This window comes from Meleagris gallopavo, chromosome 6, assembly GCF_000146605.3.
Source record: "Meleagris gallopavo isolate NT-WF06-2002-E0010 breed Aviagen turkey brand Nicholas breeding stock chromosome 6, Turkey_5.1, whole genome shotgun sequence".
NCBI classification, from domain to species: domain Eukaryota; kingdom Metazoa; phylum Chordata; class Aves; order Galliformes; family Phasianidae; genus Meleagris; species Meleagris gallopavo.
Window position 1 is genome coordinate 14,617,577 of NC_015016.2, and position 23,132 is coordinate 14,640,708.

A 23,132-nucleotide genomic window follows, 5' to 3' on the forward strand; every position below is an offset into this window, starting at 1 on the left:
ATCTGGAGTCCTCAGTACAGGAGAAACATAGACCTGTTGGAGTCAAGAGGAGGGCCACAAAAATGATAGAAGGGATGGAATCTCTCCTACGAGGACAGGCTGAAAGAGTTGGCGCAGTTCAGCCTGGAGAAGAGAAGGCTCCAAGGTGACCTGATAGCAGGGTTTCAGTATCTACAGGGAAACTGCAAGACAGAAGGGGACAGACTCTTTAGCAGGATACGTAGTGACTGGACAAGGGGAAATGGTTTCAAACTTAGAGAGGGTAGATTTAGGTTGGGTTTACAGAAAAAATCTTTTACAGTGAGTCGTGAGGCACTGGAACAGTTTGTCCAGAGTTGTGGTGGGTGCCCCATCCCTAGAGACATTCAAGATCGGGCTGGACCAGGCTCTGAATATCCTGATCTAGCTGTGAATGTCCCTATTTATTGTAGGGGAGTTGGGCTAGATGATCCTTAAGCGTACCTTCCAACTCAAAGGATTCTATGATCCTATGATTTTGATACGCGTTTTATTTTCTTTGTTCCAGTTGCCTAAAGTTAATACCCAACTGTGGCTGTGTGTGTGCAGTTTCTGATGTCTGGATGCACATATATTGTAAAGGAATGGTTTAATTCTTATGCTGACTTTCATCGTGGTTCTAGTAAAGATAATTTGGGGGCATTCAGAAGATAGGAATTTTTAGAGTCACTGTTTATGTGACTTCAGAAGGTGAGCAGAAGGTGGTACATGGGAATCCATATTTCTCAAGCAGAGATTTTAGAACTAGAAGTGACCATTATTGTCTTAACATCTAGAGAGCTTTATACTCTGAGTCAGGGATTTTCATTGTCTTGAACCCTAGATGCTTCTGTTTGAGCTGGAAGCTCTCACGTTGTCATTTACACAGTAATACTCTGCTGTTTATTTTTTTTTGGATGCAAAAATTAGTTGATAAACATAGCTTGTTTTAAATACCTTGGACTTTACTATCTGTCAACGTATCAATCTTATAACAGCTCGTGTATCAGTAATTGCCTTACATGATATTGTACTGCACCGGGAGCTTTGCTCTAATGAAGGAGGGGATCTATGCCTCTATCTAAAGCAGATGGATCTTTTCCTGTAAAAGAGTTATTTACTTCTGTTTGTGTTTTATAACATTTTTGTACCTTATTTTGGAGGAAAACCAATTTTTGCTTCCAAAACAATATATTGTTGCTGACTTTGCAATGTTGAGGTGAATATTTTTTTTTTCTCGTTCTGCTTATCGAGGGTAGTAGAATTTTCTACCTAGAGTAGCAAACCTATAAAGGTTTGCTAAAAATAATAGTGTAATGGCTAAAAAATTCCTTGTGACATCAAAAAAAGGAATAGCCACTTGTACATTTCCCAGTTGTATACATTTCTCATTATAAGGAAGATTTATGATTGGTAATATGACCCTTTGAGTTCAGATACTTGCTGCAGAATGCGATTTCAGCACCTAAAGCAGTAGGAATGATTGGAACGCATGTTTTGCATTTTAATTTCCATCTTGTATTGCTGACCTTTAGTTTCTCTTCATTTTTGTCATGTTTGTCTTTCTTTATGTTTATGGTGTTATCAGTGCTGCTTTTCCTTTATAGTGATAACGTCTTCAGTAACTTTGTTCACTGGGATGCTTAAATTCTTTAGTGTGTGATTAAATGCCATGCTAGATTTTGAATTATTGTTAATAAACACACCACTCTAAAGTCATTTTTAAATCTCACTTTATTCTGTATGTTTCTCTGATACCACTAACTGTGTTCTGTATGCATTTGTGGTACTGTTTGAGCTGCTTTGATTGCTTAGAGTGAAATTGAGAACACCATGAAAAGAGAGAGTATTGATTTTTTTTCCTCTATTTAAGCAGCAGTTTTGCAAGTGACAGAGCTCAATTACATTATACTGGTTATAGGACTATTTAACATATGCCTTTTTAGTGAAGTGATTCTGGCCAGTAATGTTCTGTATCTTAATTAAGCTAACATTGTGAGGGCAGTTGGGTAGAACTTACATCCGAAAATGTAAATGTCAAGTATATTGTACCAAGGCTTATCTGTTAAATATTGCTAGGTTTCAGTCCAGACAAGATTGCTGGGACTAAGAACAATTGTTCAGCTTTTCCTTTTTCTTTTGTTGCTGTGTAATTGGATCACCACATTGCCCATTTGATAACTACTGGGAAGTGAGAATTAGAGTAAGTTGGAAGTGGATGCATAAACATGGTGTTTAAATCTTTAATTAATGAATTGGAGTAGGTCTCTGCGTGAGGTCAGCCTCTAGGCATCTCAGAATTGTTGTCAGAAAATTTCTTTTAACGTTAAGAAAAATGCTGTGAGAGAAGAAGTATCTTTGAAATGACAGAGAGAGCTCTATCACTTTAAGGAATTAAAAACAGTTTTTAAAATACGTGAGAAGATAGTGGTGTATACTGCAATCATGACTTGCCATTATAGTTTGTGCTCCTTATGTAGTTACCTCATATTTTAGAGTATGCTGACCTTGCATGGTGTGGATACGTGGATGTGTGTGTGTGGAGGTAATCACAGATTCACCCAACAGCAAGCAGTAACTACTGCTTGTTCTGGAACACACTTAGATTAGAGTTAGATGTGTCACACTTCCTGTTTTGATCTAAAAAAAATTGGAAATACAAATAAAATTAGAATTAATACTAATAGAATGTTATTAGCCTTGTGTTTCTGCATTGATTTGTGCACGTTAGCTGTAATATGCATTTAGGGTCTTCTGCTTCCAGCTGTTTTGTTCTTTCTTTCAAACCACCATCTCCAGATATTTTAAGGAAAAGGTGCATGAAGAGCAAAGCAATCATTACCATCAAGTGTATCTGCATTGCACAGCCACGTTTCTGTATAGTGGGAAATATTTTAATGGTATGGGAAGAGTTCTCTTTTTATATTTCTGCTTCAAATAAGTAGCAAGGATGGTTCAAAGTGTTAAAAAATTCGCATAGAAGGTATGGTAGAAATTTGCAAATTCCTTTTCAGTGATGTTTTTAGATCTGATTATAGTATACTGGCATGGTGTGCAGTACCACCATAGAACTGTATCAGCATGAAAGTAATAGCATGCATCTTACACAGTTTTGTATTCCACTTGGTTTTTCATACCTTAGTTTAGATTATTTGAACAGTTCTTAAATCTAGAGTATGTCAATTTAAATCTCTTTTGAAGTTAGCAGAAGAAAGCAACTTCTCTATAGTTCAGCAATCAAGATAAAAATATGACAAGCTTTGTTTGAGGGATAGGTAAGTGGCCGTTTGTTATCTTAGAGCTTCTGTGTTGTTTTGCAGAATGTGACCTTTCTGTTCTGCAAGCCCATGATAAGGGTATCTGTAGCAGTGATTCTTTCTTAAAATAATGCATAGAGACTAGGGAAAACAACAAAAACCAAATGCTTCACCTTACAAAGTTTGATGGTATTTACCTTCACAATAGCAATGCTTGATTGATAGTATATGTATTTATACCATGGCTGCCAAGTGCTGATGCATTTCATTTTTGGCTCCTGCACAGATTTGACACTGTTCAGACTTGTAGGTTTTCATTCACTTGGATTGGTGAAATCTGTCAGCTGGGGGAAGTTTGTTGAGTGATCAGGCTGAAGAGGCGGTCTGGGCATAAACTTTCTATTTTGGTAAAAGGTTAAGAAAAATAAACAAAAGCCACCACATGTTATTTCATGAAGTTATTCAAAGTTCTGTTCTGTTCTGCATGAAAGCAATAGCATTTCCCAGCATTTTGAAAAGAATAACCAGCAAGACTGTCCTACCTTGGACTGATTAACTGAGGCCATGGCATTTTTGTGCTCTTTGTGATCTTTCTTGGGCTTCAGGCTTTTTGCCGACCTTAGGTGTACTAGCATTAACAGTAAAGGTACAAATACTGGAGTTTCACAAGAAAAGCTTCATGATCATTCTTCCAAGAAAATATGCCCATTGTTTAACACAGACTATGAAGGTATGGCCTTTTTGTCTTAAAAATTGGTTATGATTGATTTTAACATTTTTTCAGTTACGTAATGAAAGTAACTGAGTGTAAACACAAAAACGGTTGAAATATTTATAAAATGGAGAGGACTTAAGGCAATTGATTTGCAGCCAGAACCTGGTTGTTCATACCATTAGATACATAAGCCACTGTTCATGGAATAAAGTTGCTTATGATCTTCAACAACTTTTTGATTTGTAGTCTGTTTTGTAATCTAATCTTTGTAATCTTTGTTAATGTTAACAGAGCATCCTCTCTTAAGCAAAGTTCTTGTTAAATTGCATGAATTTTGCACTGAAAATTCAGCTCTGTTCTAGGTGTACTTCCATACAGACATAGTGCATGAAAGACATTTAGTGACAAAGACAGAGCAGATGATAGCAGTACTGCCTTGATCAATAAACTCTAAAAACTCACTACCTTCTCTATGATATGTAACTACTTCTAGGCAATTCTGGTCTGCTCGCTGATAGGATTGATTGCATTTTCATTGTCATTAATGCCTGCAGTGCAAAAAATGAGAAATGATAGGGTGAGAGGAATAAGGGGTTACAGGAAATGTGCTCTGCATCACCAAGATCTCTAGTGACACATGCTAACAACTTAATTTCTGAAAGAAACACTGTACTATAGATAAAAGCAACCCTTTCCTTCTGTTGGCTGATGTGTGGCTTTCCTACCTGAGGCACAGGCCCCAAATCTGTTGACCTTTTTGCATGTCCGTAATTACCTATGCTAGTTGTCCTATTGTCCTTAATTGAATTATCTGCACACATATTATAGTTGTCTGCAGTCACTAAAAGCTTTTGCTTACTTTTGCATGCAAGTCATACTTGGTGGGACTTCCTTCTTCCTAGTTTAAACCAGAAGGCGGGCAAGGTGCAGATGCAGGCCTGAGGTGTGCTTCCCCCTGGTTGCCAAGTGATCGGCAAACCATCATCTCTGCTCTGCGGTGTGAACATGAGCTTTTGCAAAGTTCTGGAGGAGAGAAGTCAGGCTACTGTGTTTATCTTGTCAGTGATTCTCAGATTTTGATCTGGACTTCAGATTCTGAAAAGCCAGTTTTTCCACCTGAAAGTCATGTCGCCCGTGGCTTGGTACCACAGGAGTCTCCTTTAAGACTTATACTGAAGGTGAGAATATTATCATCTACTTGGTTGATTTTTTTACGCAGTCTTTCTGTTGTAGTTCAACCTTGGCTAGACTCTGCATGTGCACACCCTATTGGGTTCACAGCCTGAGGAGCTCAGCTGCTGCCGTCTGCTTGCCCTGGGTGGGTGGGCACGCAGGAAGTGTGTGGATCCATCCATAGTCCTGATGGCCTGATATGAAGCGATACACAGGGGGTTGGAATCAGTCAGGGAAAACAGCAGAATGAGCTGCTGGATATGTTTCTCTTGGATGTATTTCCTCTAATCTCCTATTTTTCTTTCTCCTGAGCATTTCTGAGGATCTTGGAGTTGCATGTCTGAAAATATTACTGCACTTGTTGGGCCTTTAAATTACAGTAGTTTACTTTTAGTCTTAACATTAATGAAATTTTCCCTCTAGGGAGAGTTTGAATAGTGAGAGTAAAGAACTGCTAAAGCTGAATCTCACATCTTTGTTGATATATGGGGATTAATGCCCTGTCTTGCAGATTTTAAAAGTATAATCTATTAAAAGAGCTGGAGGAATGTGATTTAGACCTAGCTTTTGAAGAAAATTCATTCTTAAGGTGGAAACAGTATTCAATCAATCCTACTGTGCTCTGTATAAAGCATAGGGAACAAAATATAAAAATAAAAAGTAGGTCTCAGTCTATAAGTTACAGGGCAGTGAGTCTTAATAGTGAAATTGGTTTTGATCTGTGAAGGCTTTTGTCTTGGCTGCATTCTGGATTTAACTGAGAAAAATTTGGTTTGTTGTTTTTTTTTTTTCAAAAGTCAGCTGGGAAAATGAGCCAGTTCATGTTGAATGTTGACCTTTTGTTAGGGCAAACTAGAAAACTGTATGTGTAGAAAAGTGTGTCTTTTAAAGTAACTCATAAAAAGATCATATGTAATTGCACCATCAAAGCATCAAAGTTTCACCTGCTGTCATTTGGTGATTTTGCTAAAAAAAAAAAAAAGTGAACAAATATTATGTAGAGAGTGTTTCCAAATCATACCAAATCAGCATATATTCTCCAGGAGATACCACTGTTTAGGAAATTTGTACCTTTGCTTTTTGTGTAGAATTCATTTTGTACTTACGTGAGTGCAGATTACTAAGAACTGTTTTTTAAGGCAGAGTGCTGGAATATAACTCTCCGTTGCACAGTTCTTGTGGGACTTCAAACAATCTCCTGATTTATTTGTCTCTTTTTTCTTTATGAAACCTGGATGATGCCTTCTAGATCTGAATCCATTGATATGTAAAGCGCTGCTCTGGCTCACGTATTGCAAGTATCACAGAAGTGTGAAAGGTACGAACTGGCATTAGGATGTCAGTTCTTTGTTAAATGTAGTACATATTATCTGTATTTTGAGTACAAAACCACCTTTGCATACGTATGATTAACCAAATAGCTTATTTCAGAAAAATAGCTTGCTTGTTGCTTGGTGATTCTGCCCAAGGAAGTCTTGTCCAGCCCCGAATAAGAATTTCTTTAGCCTTGTTTGTGCCTGTGACATCATTTCTGCAGACGGTAGACTTGACTAATGCTAATTGTGAAACAGCATCTTGTTAGGAATTATTTTCACACGACCAATTATAACATTTGAAATAAAATATATTTTGCATTCATTTTCAGTGTACTCTTTAAAGTTTCACATCTGTTAAATTTCATTTCTATACGTATATAAGCCTTGGCAGTGAATACTTTCTGGAAGAATCTTAAATTGTATAAATATAACTTATGATTTTCTTTCCCCTTTCCCCAGCCTGTTCATAAGATGCATCGTATGATGTCCTGATTATGATGTCAGGCACTTTTTAATCTATTTACAAACACCTGCTAGATGGGAACTCTGGTGAACTGTTTTGGAGACATGGTTAAACATCTTCTGATTAAGATACTCTAAGAAGCCCTTTTTTTTTCTTCTTTGTTTCTCCTTTTCTTGCAGTTCTTATAAATTATTTGCGAAATGTCTCTCTAACCTTCCTGGAATTAACAGTGAATCAAATATTTTGACTTGGAGTGAATTATTCAAATTCTTCTGCATTTTTTTTGAATGGTCTTTGTAGTTATCCTGTGAAATTTGAATTCTGAAAATATTAAAAGCAACTTGAAATATTTGCATAAGATGAGTTATTTGGTCATCAGCTTTCAGATGTGATGAATTTAATGTTTGTTTGTTGGTTTTTTTTCCCAAAACAGTATTGTTAGGTGTATGCAATATAGAAATACTTATTTTTGTAAATATTTACTTAATGTGAGGATTATTTTGTTTTTCAAACTGTGGTTTTAGGATATAAAAGGTGATGTCCTCATTAACTGCAATCTAAGACTGGAACTAGAGACTCCAGTTTTTCTCTTCAAGCCTTCAGAGATTTGCAGTGTAGTCTTTCAGAAGAAACATAATTCATCTTAGTTTGTTCTTATGTTTATGAAATAGCTGCACTTAGATTGGTTTAGTAATTTATTCTATGAATACCTCTTAGAAAAACAGAGTCACTTGCATGGGCTTTTGGTCATAGTAGCCTATTCCAAGCACTGACATCCATCGCTAAACACTGAGATGCCTTACAAGAGAAAACAATAATATAACAAGACATTTGTGTGGAGACGTAAAAATACCATCAAATAAAGTTCTTTTGAATAATATCTGTCCGAGAGAGTGGGTATGTCTTAGCTGCTTCTCAATCACTGCTGAGATTTCTGTCAATAGCAATTCACAAATACATCCCATTTGTAGTGAGGTGATGTTTCAGTGACACTGTGAAGACAACTGTTGGTGAGCAAGAATGTTTGAGATCATTATTCTTTGTCTATAAGATGAGTTGAAATGGGTTCTGTCAGAATTTGCAATGCTATTCGCTGAAAACCAGTTGAAAGCTATAAGTGAATGGTTTAAAAATGGAAAGATTATGAAAAACAAATATTAAGTTTCAGGCCTTTCTAGCAAACTTTTTTCACAGCCCTTTAGAACATATTTCCACTTTCTTTAATTTGCACTTTAGAATTAAATTGAGGGAAATCTTATCAACACTTAATAAATATGTTAATGGACAAGGCACTTTAGGGATGGGGCCGGGCTCTTTTAGAGGTCCAGAGGTCCCTTCCAACCCGTGTGACTCTACTCTGTGATTCTGAGAAGTGGTTTGCAGACCAGCAGATGCAACTGGGCTAAAGATGGAAACCCCATGTTTTAGACACTAGGTATGTATTGCAGCGATTCTCTGGTTTTGTTACACCCCAAAATGACTGAGATTTTGCTTTGGAGAAGAGGCTTATGTGAAGGAAGAGAGTTGGGTGCTATCTTAGTATGTTTCTAATATATATGTCAAGTCTAAGGATTTTAAAAAGTGTTTGATCATTATAGTATTGAAAAGGTCATAATTTAGCATTGTGCAAACATATACCAAATCATGTGCTTATGCCACAACGTATTGCTCTGGGCTGCAGAGTAGTGGTTTTATTATGAGAGAAAGTGGACTTAGAATGAACTTTGAAAAATGCCTTACAGGCTGAAGCCTGTAAGTACTTGAGAACTTATAGAAGACTAGAGCAAGCTAGTCTTCTGCCACACACATAAAGCTCCTAAAGTCCTGTTATCAAGGAGGTTATGCTATTTTGACTGCTTTATTTCATACATTATGGATAGAGAGCATAGAATGGAAGTTACTGATGGAAAATTGAAGATGTCTTTCATGAATTCGTAACAGCATCTTTCATGAATGCACCAGTGTTTGACACATTCTTTGTTCTCCTTTAACTTATAACAGAAAATGTAGATCTAGCTTTAGAATTGACTACGTATGTAATGAAATGTTGGAACCACGTCCTCTAATTTCTGCTTTCTCCTTTTTGTTATCTTAAAATAATGTCATGCACAGTTTACATAAAAGTGCTATCGGAAATGAAGTAAATTCAAATCTATTCTTGTAATTGTTATTCAGAAAAATAACCAGGGTTCAGTAAGTAGCCAGTCTAGAGACTGGAGGAGTGCAGAGGTATCTCATTTAATTACTTGCGTGTAGTGTATTCTAAACTGTCTCTTTCCTGATTGCCCCTTAAGTTGATCGTTACCAGCCTTCGCTGCTAGTAGGCAGAAACTCAGGGTAGTTAACAGACCATAGAGCATGCTTACGTTAACTGCACTTCTAACTTCTTAATCTATAGATCAGAAGTTCTTTTGAAGTTCTCCTGAACAGTATATTGCAACAAACTGTGTCTTGGGAAGCATAGTGTGAATTACATGTTGTCATCTTGCATAGACTGAGGATAATTACATGCTACTTTCCTAGTGATGTGGAAGTTCTCTGGAAGCTTTCTATTCCCTCATACCCTATGATATATTTGTTGTTTGACAACTGTGGATTTCAGCCTTTGTTTTAAAGCTCTCTGCATTTCTTTTTCTTTGTAGGGAAACTGAAGAGTTGTTGGTTTAATAAAACACTTTCAATAATTATACACATACACACTAATGCATTTCCTTTTATTGTTGTATTAATGATACTGCCATAACCCCTACTGAATTTATCAGTCCCAGTCAACCATAAAGATAAACTGGAGAGCTGTGATTTCTAGCAGAACGCCTTCAAATATGAACAAATTGAAAAATGACTGTTATTACAAATCATGCTTCTCTGCAGAATTGGTATAAAACTCTACTTAAATCTAATATATAAAATCACGTTGTGCATCATATGTGAACATTTCTAAATGCCGTTCACATCTGTTGTATTTTTCTATTGGCAACATTTGCTTCAGAAGTGCTTTTTTGTTGTTCATATGTGTACTTTTAGTTTCAGTAAGTGAACAGGGTCGAATTATATTGCTGTCTTGGGAGTCTCTTTTCTAATTGTTTAGCTGTGTTTTTTGGTGGATGAGCAACTCTATTAAAGTGCAGAATAACACTTTATAGTAGGGAGCCCAGTTCCTCTGCTGGGTACCACAGGAAGCCTTTCCTTGTACAAGTCACTCATCAGGTGTGTTTGAGAGACTGCACTCATTCCCTTGTTGCGCCTTTTTCTGTACTGTTTGAGCAGCGCACCTTGTATTTGTCCCTCTTATATGAAAATGAAATGTAGCGTTGGCCAAATTTTTACTGCAACATTTATTCCATTTAGATCTTTGTCCCTTAGAAGCAGTTGGATGTTAACCAGACTGCCATAATAGCAGGACAGTTGGCTTCTTCTGAGGACTTGGACATATTTAAGCTTGCATAGGAATTGCCTGTAATTACATGTTTTCCACAAATGTACAGCAGTAGATTTATGCAATGCTTTGTGTGAGTGATTGGAGCTATCACATGGGGACAGCTGCTGGGCATTGCTGATTCTGTGGAGGTCACGCTTGTTTTGAACTGACACTGGGGGGCTCTGGGCAGTTAATGCCCCATCTCTGTGAGCTGAAACCATCCAGCCACCTGTGGCAGCTGTCCCTGCTGTGATGTGAGGTCTGAAGTCAACTTATCCTGGCATCTCCACTGGAACACCTGGCAGCTCTGCAGGCTGTGCGAGGGCCTGTCCCAGCTCACTGCCTCAGGCCTTATCACTGTAGGGAGCGAGATGAGGGAGCACCAGATAACCTCTTGGGTGGACAAATTCTCATAGTTGTTTTGATGAGAAGGACGAACAAAATAGATGCTTCCTGTTTTCATGCAAAACTCATTAAAATACGGATGTTAATGAGAGAATGGTGAGGGGAGGGGTGATGTGTCCAGAACTCTGTCTTTTCTCAAAATGTTGGAATTGGTGCATTTATTATTCTACCTCTTCCTATAAAGCTTGTTTCTTTAGATTTACATTAATTAAATTCTCACACACTGCAGTGGATCTTTTTCCGGTTACTTTGGTTCGTCAGAAAGTGACTGTATCAATTCTTTCACTTCTCAGTGCAAAATCAATTTACTTTTAGGGAGAATCAGGCCAGAAGTAAGTGAGTGGGAGAAAAGTTTTAGTTTGGAGAGCTTTGATGAATATTACATTGCTGTTCATGGTCTGAACCAAACATTCAACTTAATAAGCCTCATTCAAGTGAATCGAGTGGGATGTGGTTCAATTTCTTGTTTTGTTGTTTTAGAGACACACAGCATTCAATGTGTCTAATTGCATGGCAGTTTAGGACAGCACTTCCTGAATATCAAATATTTTTTCTTTTGACTTTAAACCATTTCTTATCTCATATTTTTTTCTTTTTTGCATTTTGTATAATATGCTGCTTTGACTCTAGATTACTCAGCAATTTTCTCATATTATATCACAGCACTGACATTAAAATCTGTTCTTTAACTGAAAGATATTCCTATCTGTGATTCTTATTTCGTATTTTAAAGCAGGCCATATTTTAAGATGAAAGAAAAGTTGCTTTTTATCATATTAATAAAGACCAGATAAAACCAGAGTCAGTGGTGGGTGGTGGTGTTAATAATTGGCAAATAATGTTTTAGCAGATTCAGGAGTATCTGTGAACTGTGAAATGAAACTTTCTTTTTAACAAAATGGCTGGGTGTATTATTTCCAGGGAGCGATAGCAGTAAAAAGGGGGCAAAGGTGTATTAGTAACTTACAAAAAGTCATAATTCATCGAAATGCTCCTGTCTTTGATTATGTATCTTAAGAAATAAATCAGCTCTCTGTTTTCAGATTTTTTGTTCTGGCCATTTTGTCCTGTACTCATCTTACAAATGAATCCCTTCATCTATGAAGGTTGGAAACATACAAAAAGACTACGAGACTACTGTGATGATGATGCGGGGTTTTTTTTTTTCTTTTCCATTTCACCGGCTTGCATTGAAATACTGAAAGTTTTTATCAATATTTTTCTTAAGCTCCTGTCTCCATTTATCTGTGGTAAAGCAGTTTTACTTCTTTACTTACAGATGTGTAAGAGACAGTTTGAGTAGCTAGAGCATATTGTACCTACTTAAATTAGGGAATTTAAAACAGTTCCTTGTTTATTTTTGTTCTTTTATTGGGGGGGGTGGGGGAGGGGAAATGTTATCTTATATTCTTAAAAAGTAAAAAGAAACAGTCAAACAACAACTCCAACAACAACAAACTTTATCTGAGAAAATAAATACATAGAAAAATGTAATATATTTAGATTCTCAATTCAAATTAAGATAATGAAACCATGCAATAACACTATGTTCTTTACAGTTAGCTGAAAGTTTTCATATAAATTGTTTTTCTTAGACAAAGTGTATTAGTCTTTGATTTATACAGAAACAGACAGCTGAGTGTCTTGAAATTTCAGCTTGTAAACTGTGCACAGGTGACTGCTGTGCACACGTAGGTACTACCTATTCTTGGTTATTTCTTACCTTTCAGTATGTTCATTCTGGAGAAGGAGTGCTGCTTAGGTTCTGGTTAGCTTTATCTGTAGTGTGGAAACGGTACAGTTAAAACAAAAGCAAATGGTTTTCTAGAAGAAATTTTCACACAAAGAGCTGTTCAGAAACTGCTGTTTTGCATTAAGTGGACTCCTGTGTCAAATTTAAGTAATAAAGAGCTTGACAATAGATGAAGGTTCATCAGTTTTCTTCAAGTAAATGAAGCTTTTTCTATGTTTTACTACTTTATGATTGAAATATCAAATTGTTCTGTTTTTCAGGGAGGACAGAAATTACATGCTCAAAATTGAGAGATTCTAGGATATTAAATACACAGCCAATCTTTTGTCAGGATTTTTTTTTTAATCTAATTTATTTTACAAATAGAACAGCCCTAGCTGTAAATTATAAACATATTTATTTTTTATGCCTTTCTCTAACCTTAGTCTCCCTTTCCAAAGCATTTCCTATAATATGGCATTGATATGAATATAATATAATAATATGGATACCGGCTGGTGTCAGTGAAAAAGCACTTTAAGTTCTATCATAAGGATGTATGCAATGCATATTTCTTCAGTGTCATGGAAAATTGGAAAAAAAAGCTGTGTGCTATAAGATCAGAAAAATTGATCTCAAGATGGAGGAAAAATACTAATGTATGTTGCGAGTCGTAGTTTAAGAGGGCTTTGCAGTATCTAGAAGACGAGTAATAGTAAGCAGAGTAAGGAAACCCTTAATGTTCATTGTCTGCCCCATTCGTGTGTCTTGCACAGGTAGAGAAGGAGAAAGAAAGAAAACTTTTTTTTTTTTTTATAAAGATACTGAAGGGAATCGTGGGGTAAAAGAGATTCCGGGGCAGAAATAGAGTGTCATTCAGATATCAATTTGTTGTTGCTCTACCTGTAAGGTAAATCTTGTACTGTAGATCTTGATCATGTAAGATGTTTTTTCAGACTTTCCAGTTCATTCCTGCAGTGATGTCTTCCTGAATTAAACACAGATTACCGTTTGCTGTGCTCACTTTCCATGGAACTGTTTTTTCATGAAGACTACTTTGCAATTCCAACGTAGTTAATTGGATTATTTTACTATGGACTCTTCATTTTTTGAAGAATTCAAGGGTCCTTTACAGTTAAAATTTTCAAAGCTACTTAATATGTAAACTTTCACAGTCTTGTTTTGCATTCTATGTGTACAAGTTAGGGTATTTCTTAAGAGGATAAGCAGACTCTATTGTGCTCTCTGACTGAAGACATTCATCATTGTCTGTATTTTATTTTTATTATCATAGAAAATTAAGGTATGTAAATCAAAACTTTGAAAACATTTTTATTTTCAAGGGTAGTAATTATTAATTTTTAAAAGTGCAAGTTGCTAGTACCATATTTACACTTTTACACCTATGTGGAAAAATTTCTGTTCCTTTGAGATTTCTCATTATCTGTGTATATGGAAGCCTCATGATGCTTCACAAATATCATTGTAGTTCTTATGTGGAATATGTTCTTGTTACTGTGTTTGTTAAGCTGATGTTTTAGAACTAAGTATTCTCCCTTCTAAAGATGTATGGGGACTTCTGTCCCCATGACAACTGCTCTCATCCATCCCCTGATGTTTATGACATCAACTATTAGGCATAATGTTATCATGGGGGGAGAGACAAAGGGTGTTTTATTAGGTTTCAGAATAAAAGTGCCTTTTATCATGATGCCTTGTCAATATAGAATTATCAAACGTTGAAATGTTCCTATGTCTGGCCTGTCTTTTGAACTTGGTAGAGCTTTATAGAGCTTATTCTTGGTTACATGGAGACCTGCTTTTGGATGCAGTGAGCATTTTTTCTTATATATAAGATAGATTTGAAAGAAGTGTGTTTATTACACTGATATATGTGAAATCATCCTGATTATTGTCTAGACTGATAACGGCTTATTCTTCCTGCTTTTTTTGCATTTCCTTTCTAAGGTTTGGAGAAGAAGACATGAGTTGCAAGAAATCTTAAAGAGATTTCATTGTCTTTGCACTCAGCTTTACCTTTGAATCAGTTGTACTGTGCAATTTGCATTAGCATTTTTTTGCAATTGCCACTTTTTGATCCAGATGTTGTTTCTCTGGATTCCTAGACTAGCTCTCTGTGCTGTTTCAAGAAATCTGCAGTGAGGAGGCAGGTTTACTATCATCTGACTTCACCTGGGTCTATAAGGAAGTCTGAAAATAAATCTTTGTTTCCTTCCCTAGAACTTTGGCCCCCCCAGCAAGGTGTTGTGTGCTGATTTCTGAATAGTGGGTGAGGTGGGTTCCTAATGGAGAAACAAAATCACTGTTTTACGTCAAATCCCCTAAGCTGGATATTTAAAAAATATTTCTAGGAATCCTTGAGTAATTTCTATATTTCTTACGGAACTAATTACATTTTAAAATGATTACAAATGTATAATTTCTAGATAGTATTGAGAAATATTGTTAACATCATTACTTACGAGCTCCTGAGATCCAGTTTACATCTCTTTAATTTAATTTGGATTTTCCTGACTTGGCTCATTAAAGTCCCTGAGAGAGATTTACATCAAAATTAATCATATCAATGGCTGAATTGCTTAGGTAACTTGGAGAATTCAGTTTTGAGTAGGTTTTAAGATGCTGTTTAGATAGTATGCTTATGTTTCATGAAATGATTTCTAATAAACCCTAAAGATTCTCATTGAAGATAGTATTCACAGAGGTCATGGCTTCTGAGAAGGGCCTTGGAAATGCCTGTTATACATACATTTTATATGTGTCATGGAATATTGGAAAATGTATTAAAAAAAAAAAAGAAGCATAAATAGAAATTGTAGGTTCTGTATTAGAAACTTAACTGTGACAAATAGGGTTCTGTGTAAATTGTTAATTTTATGAAAAGGAGAAAAAAAAACCACCAAAACTTCATGGGAGAAATAGTTATCTTCCAATCTTTCTGTGAAAAACTGTTCAGAAAAACCAATTCAGATTGTCCTTTCCAGTAGGTGTGATGAGTGTTTATGAGAACTGCTACATTTGCAAGGTGTTCAAGAGTTTTGCAAAATCAATACTTTAGAAATATTTACTTCAGTATTGAGTGAGAATTAAAATTTTTCATTACTGTGCTGTATGAGTGGGAAAACAAACATTTTCTGATTTTTCCCAACAGGTTTAGTTACTTTTAGAGCACATTTCTTTTACATTTTTCAGTTGAAGTCACCATAAGGCCATACATTTGGGATTCAGGATTCTTGTTCAATTCTATTTATTATATAAATCCTGCCTCCTTTTTGCAGCAGTGTTGGCCTATGAAACAAGAAATTGTCATTAATGTATATGAGGAAGGTGGCTTGAAAGGCATGATGCAATTACAATAGCAGAACTTCTGTGTTTCATAGAAAGACTCCTAATCACTTATAGAAAGAGGACGCATAAACCATATTTGCAAAGTACTTTGATATATTTAAAAGGTTTTAAAATCTTATTTATTTTTCTTCCAGAATGGAGTACAAGTAGAATATAATATGATTTAGCGTAATGAAAAACAGGATCTCTTAGAAAACAGAACACGACAGTGTTATGCTCCTGCTGTTTTATTGTTACTCTAAACAGTTAAGGACTGAAAAACTATAAATCACTTTGCAGATCAGGAGAAAATACTTGATGGTCCTACCATTGCGTGACTGCAAAACTTGTGCTCTCACAGGAGGATGTCTCCCTTCTTCTGAATGTGCCTTGAAGTGCTGAGATGCCCATCAAAGTTCAGAGCACCTCTTTATTGGTTTTGACAGTGTTTCCATTGTGCACTGAGACTCTTTAGAAAGGCAAACAAACTGTTCTTGGAACACAGAGTGAACTGAAATGTGATGCAAGTAACCTGAGTTCTGGAAGTAAAACTAGACTTCTGAAAGAAACCTCTGCAATTTGTCCACATTTTGGGAAAATTGCAGCAGAGTATGATGGTTCTTTTGTTGGAAATTGTTATTCAGGATTCTTTCAGAGTTTCTGTAACCCAGAAGGACTTATAATGCAGTTTATAAAGGTACCTTGTTTGTATAAATAGAATTTAGATTTGAAACTAAATACAATTAACTCTTCAGAACTAAATAGGGCCTTTAAATACAAAAGTGTAGTTCACAAAGTTAAGTCACCTGCTGATTTTCCAGCTGATTTGGAACATATTTTGTTGTTCGTATGGATCAGCCTGATATAAATTGTTGTGGGGGAAAAAAAAAACAAATGCACCAGAGAAAAACACTTTGTTTGTAATTGTGAAGTTTGGCTTTGAAATGCAGTGTGCGTGAAAAGAATAGATCAGATGAGATCAGAATATAATGGCACAAATAGCAGTCAATCCTAGAGTCTGGATTTCATTCTATTTCAAACTATTTGTATAACATCTTTTTATTTTACAAACTTATATTTAGTTTTGGCTTAGATACTCTAAACACAAATACAGAATGCGTGGATTAGGATGTCCCTGAACTGCAAACCACTGGGTAACTGAAGAAATATTTTTGTCCTGTTATTTGGCATCTGCTGTTGGGGACTGCTGTTGAGGCAAATACAGGGATGGATGGATCCAGCATACCTGTATTTTTATTTTTGTTTTTTTAATGCTCGGTTTTACAGAAATATTTGAGAATTGATTTTTCACATAGACCTAATTCTATCTTTAATACACATGGAAGGTATCAGTGGAATTCTCTGCTCAAATGTCAGAAAGCCTGCTGCTGAATGTTATGGCATAGTTAATTTGTTTTAGTGCCATTTTTATGTGCATGCTATCTGAGGATGAGATTTCATCATCAAACAGCACTGGTCCCTGTGGATGACTTTCGAAAGAAATGACGCTCTGAGATACTCTTTGGAGACAACTGTAATTTTGATGGCTGCTCACTGCAACAGGAGTGATGGGGCTGCCTGGCACCGTTTACTGGAAGCCAGTCACAGTGAGGTTGGCCTCGTACCATATGGGATGCTCTGTGCCACTAAGTCATAAGAAACACGACTGTCAGTGCGGTTCTTCCCCCAGTGGTGTGCTTGGAGAGCTGAGATCTCACTGATCTTCTGTTTCTCCTTTTAACACCATTTGGAGACGTATTTCACTTTCCCCGTTCTTTACTGTTGCATTATGGTTTTCTATCTTCCAACTACTATGTGCAGTAGATTGTGTGCAAATTATAGATGTAAATTTAACTATGTACTATATGTTTTTTATTTTAATGCAGCTGGAAAAAGTGAAGTGGCTGCTTTTGTTAGCACTTTTAGCTTTATCTTTATTAAAGAGAAAATCTGTCATATCACAGATTTTGCTTGCTGAGAATTTGTTATGCAGTGAAAAGACATTAATTGGTTGATTTTGTGTGTATAATATAAGATAAAAAATTAAGGTAACATTTTAAAATTTTTCTGAGGCTAAAATAATTGCTCTTTTATAAGTGCTATGATTTAAAATTCCTATGCTGCATCTCCTTAATGGAATGGGTAGGATGGTTGGGGGGGGGGGGGAAGAAAAACCCCAATTTAATGAGCAAAATAAAACAACCCATTTCCAACCTCCCAAATAAACCCTAGAAAAGTAAGGGAAATATTCTGCCTTCCCTTTTCCATTTCATGCTTGTTTTTGAACGTCAAGCTAATAACTTCTTCCCAAGCTCAGAATATTTCATTTGAGTTCTGACAGTAATAACTGTGTTTTCTTGGGCTGTCAGAAGCCCTGTGAGATGGCCAGGTAATGTGTTGATTTTGTGTCCAGTGGGAAGAGAATACATTAATGGTCTGAAAAAATATGAAAAGGAGGAGAGCTAGTTAAGGTGATTTTAGGGAAAATAAAAGTAATACATTTATTTGCAGTGGCATAATGCAAGATGTAGGTTAGCTGTGCACTGTTTTTTCATTGTGAATATTAAAAACCAAGCAAACACAAAACCACAACCACTTCTCCTCGTGAACCTAACCATCCATTTGCTGTTGAGCTGCTATCACTTGAGATGATTTAGTATTTCCCTTGCTTTGATGCTTTTTCCATCCATATTACAGAAGATTTAAACTCTTACTGGGAAATCTGAAGGATTTAACAGCTTTGAAGTGCTACACACTTTTTGGGACATGTGATGCAAAAGAACTGGCCGATTGAGTCCTGGCATGGTATGGTACCTGCTTTGGCACCCAAAGCCTGCATTGTATACTGCAGAGTGCTCAGGGATGAGGAGTAATTTGTCTGGAGCCTTTGAGAGAACCTGCCAGGTACGTGGGGGTGCATGGGGACTCGAGCAGAGCTGTGGAGTGCTCCATCTTGATCGCAGCTCTGTGCAGCACCAGGCAGCCCCATTGTTCCTTGGCTCACTGCATGGTGGCATGTGCGCAATGAAGGATGTGCTTGCTTATTCCAATTGCTCTCTTGTTTTCTTGCTGCCCAGTTGCGAAATGTTAGAATACATTCCTGAACTCATGCCACCAGGCAAGGGCATGGGGAATTACTTTGACCTGTGCCACTGCTATTTACCTGCATCTTCCTCAGTCACCTAAGTAGCATAGTTTTGGCTGCTAGTCTTTAATGGAAAATAGCCTACATGTGGGATATCACAATGTTTGAGAAGTTTCCTATCTCAAAAGCACAATGTAGATGGATCATTAACAGAGAATGGAAAGACCTGGAATGTTAAATCTAAATTGTAGTCCCTAATGTCTCTGAAAAAGTTGTGTTGAGAGCTCTGCCCTAGTTAAAATAACTTCTGGTTGATTGTCAGAGCGTAAAGGGGATACTAAATGTGGTTATTCACTGAGGGAGGTGGAGTTATACATGGCTGCATTACTAGGTCTGAAATGACCTGCAAATGGAACCTGGGCTGTGTTCTTCATAATACCGGAGAGTGGCAGTTCCAGATGAGAATGGCAGGCACTGGGCAGAGCCCAAGGAGAGGCAATGCAACAAAGAGCTCTGCGGGTAAACTGTCAATTTATTCTCTGCTTGAGAAACGAATTCAGGGAAACTGGGACAGGCAGACCCTTATTGATTTCTGCTTGTTTGCAGACTGAGTCTTTCCTGAGGCTGAATACCTCTGTGGTGGTCAGTGGCTGTGGTACATACGTCATGTGCATGGTTATGATGATTATGAGTACTTTTAACAGGAATTCTTGCTAACTTGCTTTCAGCATTTTAATTAAAGTGACTCTATTTTTCCTTTCCACACATTCTTCCTTATGACACCAATAAACACTTGGCTGATTGTCTGTGTGGCTAATGCAGCCGGACAGTTGTCAAGACAATCTGTGGTCTTTTCAAGAGTACATCTGAGTGTCCGAATTTTATTCTGTAGGCCTGTTCATTTATGCCTTCAATACAGTCAACTCTCATTAGGCTGCTGAGCCAAAGACATGAAAATGACCTATTGTGTCATTTTGATGCAGTTTGGACTATTGCTTCAAAATAAAAATTGGTTCACAGAATGCATGATTTTGTGAGCACTTCATATTATAACCATTGTTTCTTGCTTTCAGACTAGCTCTTAAACTTTAGTCCCAGTCTGGAAAGAGACTGGTGGATATTGTATTATAAGTCATATCAGTCTTTTAGTCAATTATTCCTTGATTTAGGCCCTGTGGTTAAGATGATGCACAGCATGTAATAGTAATATTACTATGATTGAAGTAATATTTTGTTTTTGAAAAGATGTTCCGCGGATTTAATGTTTCTTATATGATGTAAATGATATTTGATGATAGGTCTCATATTTGTTAGCATCCAATAGTTTAATAATTGGAAGTACAGCTTAGTTTTACAGAGCTCTATTTTTATCTGCTCTTTTCTATTTCTCAAATACCTCTGCATCTGAGTAACACAGATGGGTATTTCTGCTGCCTAATTTTAGGCATCCGATTTGTGCTAAAGTTACGTTGATACGGTTATGCCTGCAGAACTAGTGGAAGTGAGTTCTGCCCTGCAGAGAGCGCTGAGCAGAATGCACTCAGCTTCCACCTCTCTGGAGAGTAGCAGGAGGCCAGCTTTTCAGAGAGCGTCTCAGTTGGTGTTAAGCAGTGCTTCTCCAGGAAAAAAATCTTACTGAAAGGTGAAGTTTGGTCAATTACTTTATGGTTGACTCTTAAGGTCATTTGCAAAGTTCAATCTGCTGCATGACAGGATCTAAAGGGAAAGAGCTGAGAGTGTAGTAGGCTCTGGTTGTAGAAAATATGTCTGGCTGTTGAATAGGTATCAAGCATTTTAGTACTTGATGCTCTCTACCATGCAGCAGTTTTGTTAACATTTTTGCAATACCCCAGACTTTGGGGTAGCAGAAAAACATCATCCAGAAAATATGTGAAATGGTACTACTTTAGGTTTAGGTGGCATTGATAACTGGATTCTAGCAGGAGTGATGACTGTTTATCAGTGCAGCAGTATGGCTTGAATATAGACACAACTTGTATAGGTAACACTTCTCCATTTCTCCTCCTGAGATGCCCCTGCTTTTGTTGGCCATCAGCTTTCTTTGGTTTTGAAGGGAGTATGTGCTTATGGAACTGGCAAATGAGTGGTGGCATAGCGGAAACAGGCATCTCCTGCTTTTCCCCTGGGCAGTAAGGAGGTTCCTGGTAAGGCGCCCAAGGCAACGTTTGTGCCAACTAGCGCATGTACCATCTCAGAGAGTGAAGAGTTGGCTGACAGGCTCTGTGCTGCATTTTGGCTCCATGCTTTAGTTGAATGATTTTTTTCCTGGCTTTTTGAATTAAAAAATAATGTTTTATTTCTGATGTGTTTATTTCAAGATGTTATTTAAAAAAACATACAACAGTTTGGCAAGTCTGGCTAAGTTAATAGATTTTTAAAATAAATTCTATTAGTTTTGGGGATAAATTTGTGTGTGCAGTATTACTGGATTTCTAGAATCAATGAACACAGTGAAAAGGCAAGTGCACTGTTAAATAGTAATTTTGGCTCTTCCAATGTAGTTTTATTTTAGAGAATTTTGCTTTGTATACCAGGAGGTGTTCTTCAATAGTTTTGGGATTGCATCTGAACATGAAAGCTCAAATACAGGGCTTACTCCTATGAAATGGTTGCTGGAAGGAAAAGTACTTTGGTTTTAAGTGGAATTTATAAGGATCAGCAAAGTGTAAATTAGAACCTAATGAACTTCCAACTCAATATTTAGAGCAGCCTGTATTGAACTGTTTATTGCCTTTTGCTTATAAGTCTCAAAGTTGTTTTTGGCTTGGAGACTGATCCAAGCTGTGCCGTGCTCTCAGAAGATGAATTTTGCATTTCTCCACCCCCCCATTCCCTGTGCCTTTCCTCTTCTGTGCATTAAGAATGGAGGGGCAATTTCTTCCTGAACCCCTCTGGGACAAACTATGTGTGTCCTTTTGGCTTCAGGACTGCAAAATGAGGTAGGGCATGTGCTGCCCCTACCACATTTCCCAGAGCTGTTCTGGGAAGCATTGAATCCTCGTTACCTTAGGTGTGGTGACAGGTTCTATACTGTATTCTTGCTCAGAAGAGTGCTGCAAAACAGCTTACAAAGTTCTTAAAAGTTGATTCTTTAAAAGTGCTTGTTCTGCTGACACCTGGTACCTTTAGTTCTGCAGTGAACTAACACTGAGGCCACAGTGTGCTCAGTATGCTGTGAGTAGCTTCACCTGGCATTCCTCAGTTGAGGGTATCAGCATACTTGAGGAAAGCCCCTTTGCTGATTCCTGAGTCTTCGGGACAGCCATGGAGTGGAACTAGCACAGAAATAACCTTAGCAGAGTCGTAGTTTTATTTTTTTTTTTTTTTTTAGTTTTTTTTGGTAGGGGGAGGGAATGCTGGAACCGAAGTGATCATGCTGAGTTGTCTTCTCAGAGAACACTGCACATTCCACAGCCTTGATGGGATCTGCCTGGGTTTCTTCAGTACGCAGTTAGCTAAATTATGACTGAAGGAATATAGCTGATAGCAGACCCAAAATAAACATCACAAACTTACAAATTCAGCTTCCTCCGGTGCAACAAAACAGATGAAGAGGGAACAAAACAAGATACATGGATGTAACTCTCTGTGGCAGTTGTGGAGTGGGGGTGGAGGAGCTACAGTCTCTCTTCCAGATACAAATTAATGACTGGTAAACCCCACCATGAAAGGGGAGACGTGCTTTGTTCTTGCTACCTCTGAGAAGAGGTATTACTGTTCTCCTTGCTGGCAGCCTGTGTATTTATAAAGTGAGTTTATAAACGCTTCAATGCCAGTGCTAGCACAGCAACCTGGCCCTTCTTGCCCTCCTGATGTTCCTGAGGCCTTTCACTCCTGCAGCCTTTTGCCCTTCCGCTGGGCATGACCACCACGTGCTGCTGCCTCCTGCAGCCCTTTGTTGCCTTCTACAGCCATCAATGTACGTTTCCAGGGAGAAAGGTCATTACCAAGTCAGTAGCCTAGTCTGGGGCCCAAAACCTCCAGAAAAATCCCTCCATGCCACTCACCCTACATGCACACCCCAAACACAGTGGTTAGTGTACTCACCTCTGGATTGCACACAAGCAGTCAGTTAGGATTCTTCTCACCTTCTAATGGTGTTTCTGCTTTTTTTGTCCTTAATATTAGATACATACTTGTGGGAAATTTTGGTATTTTAAGCACGTGGATATTTTTTTTTAGTTACTTTTAAAAGAAACTGG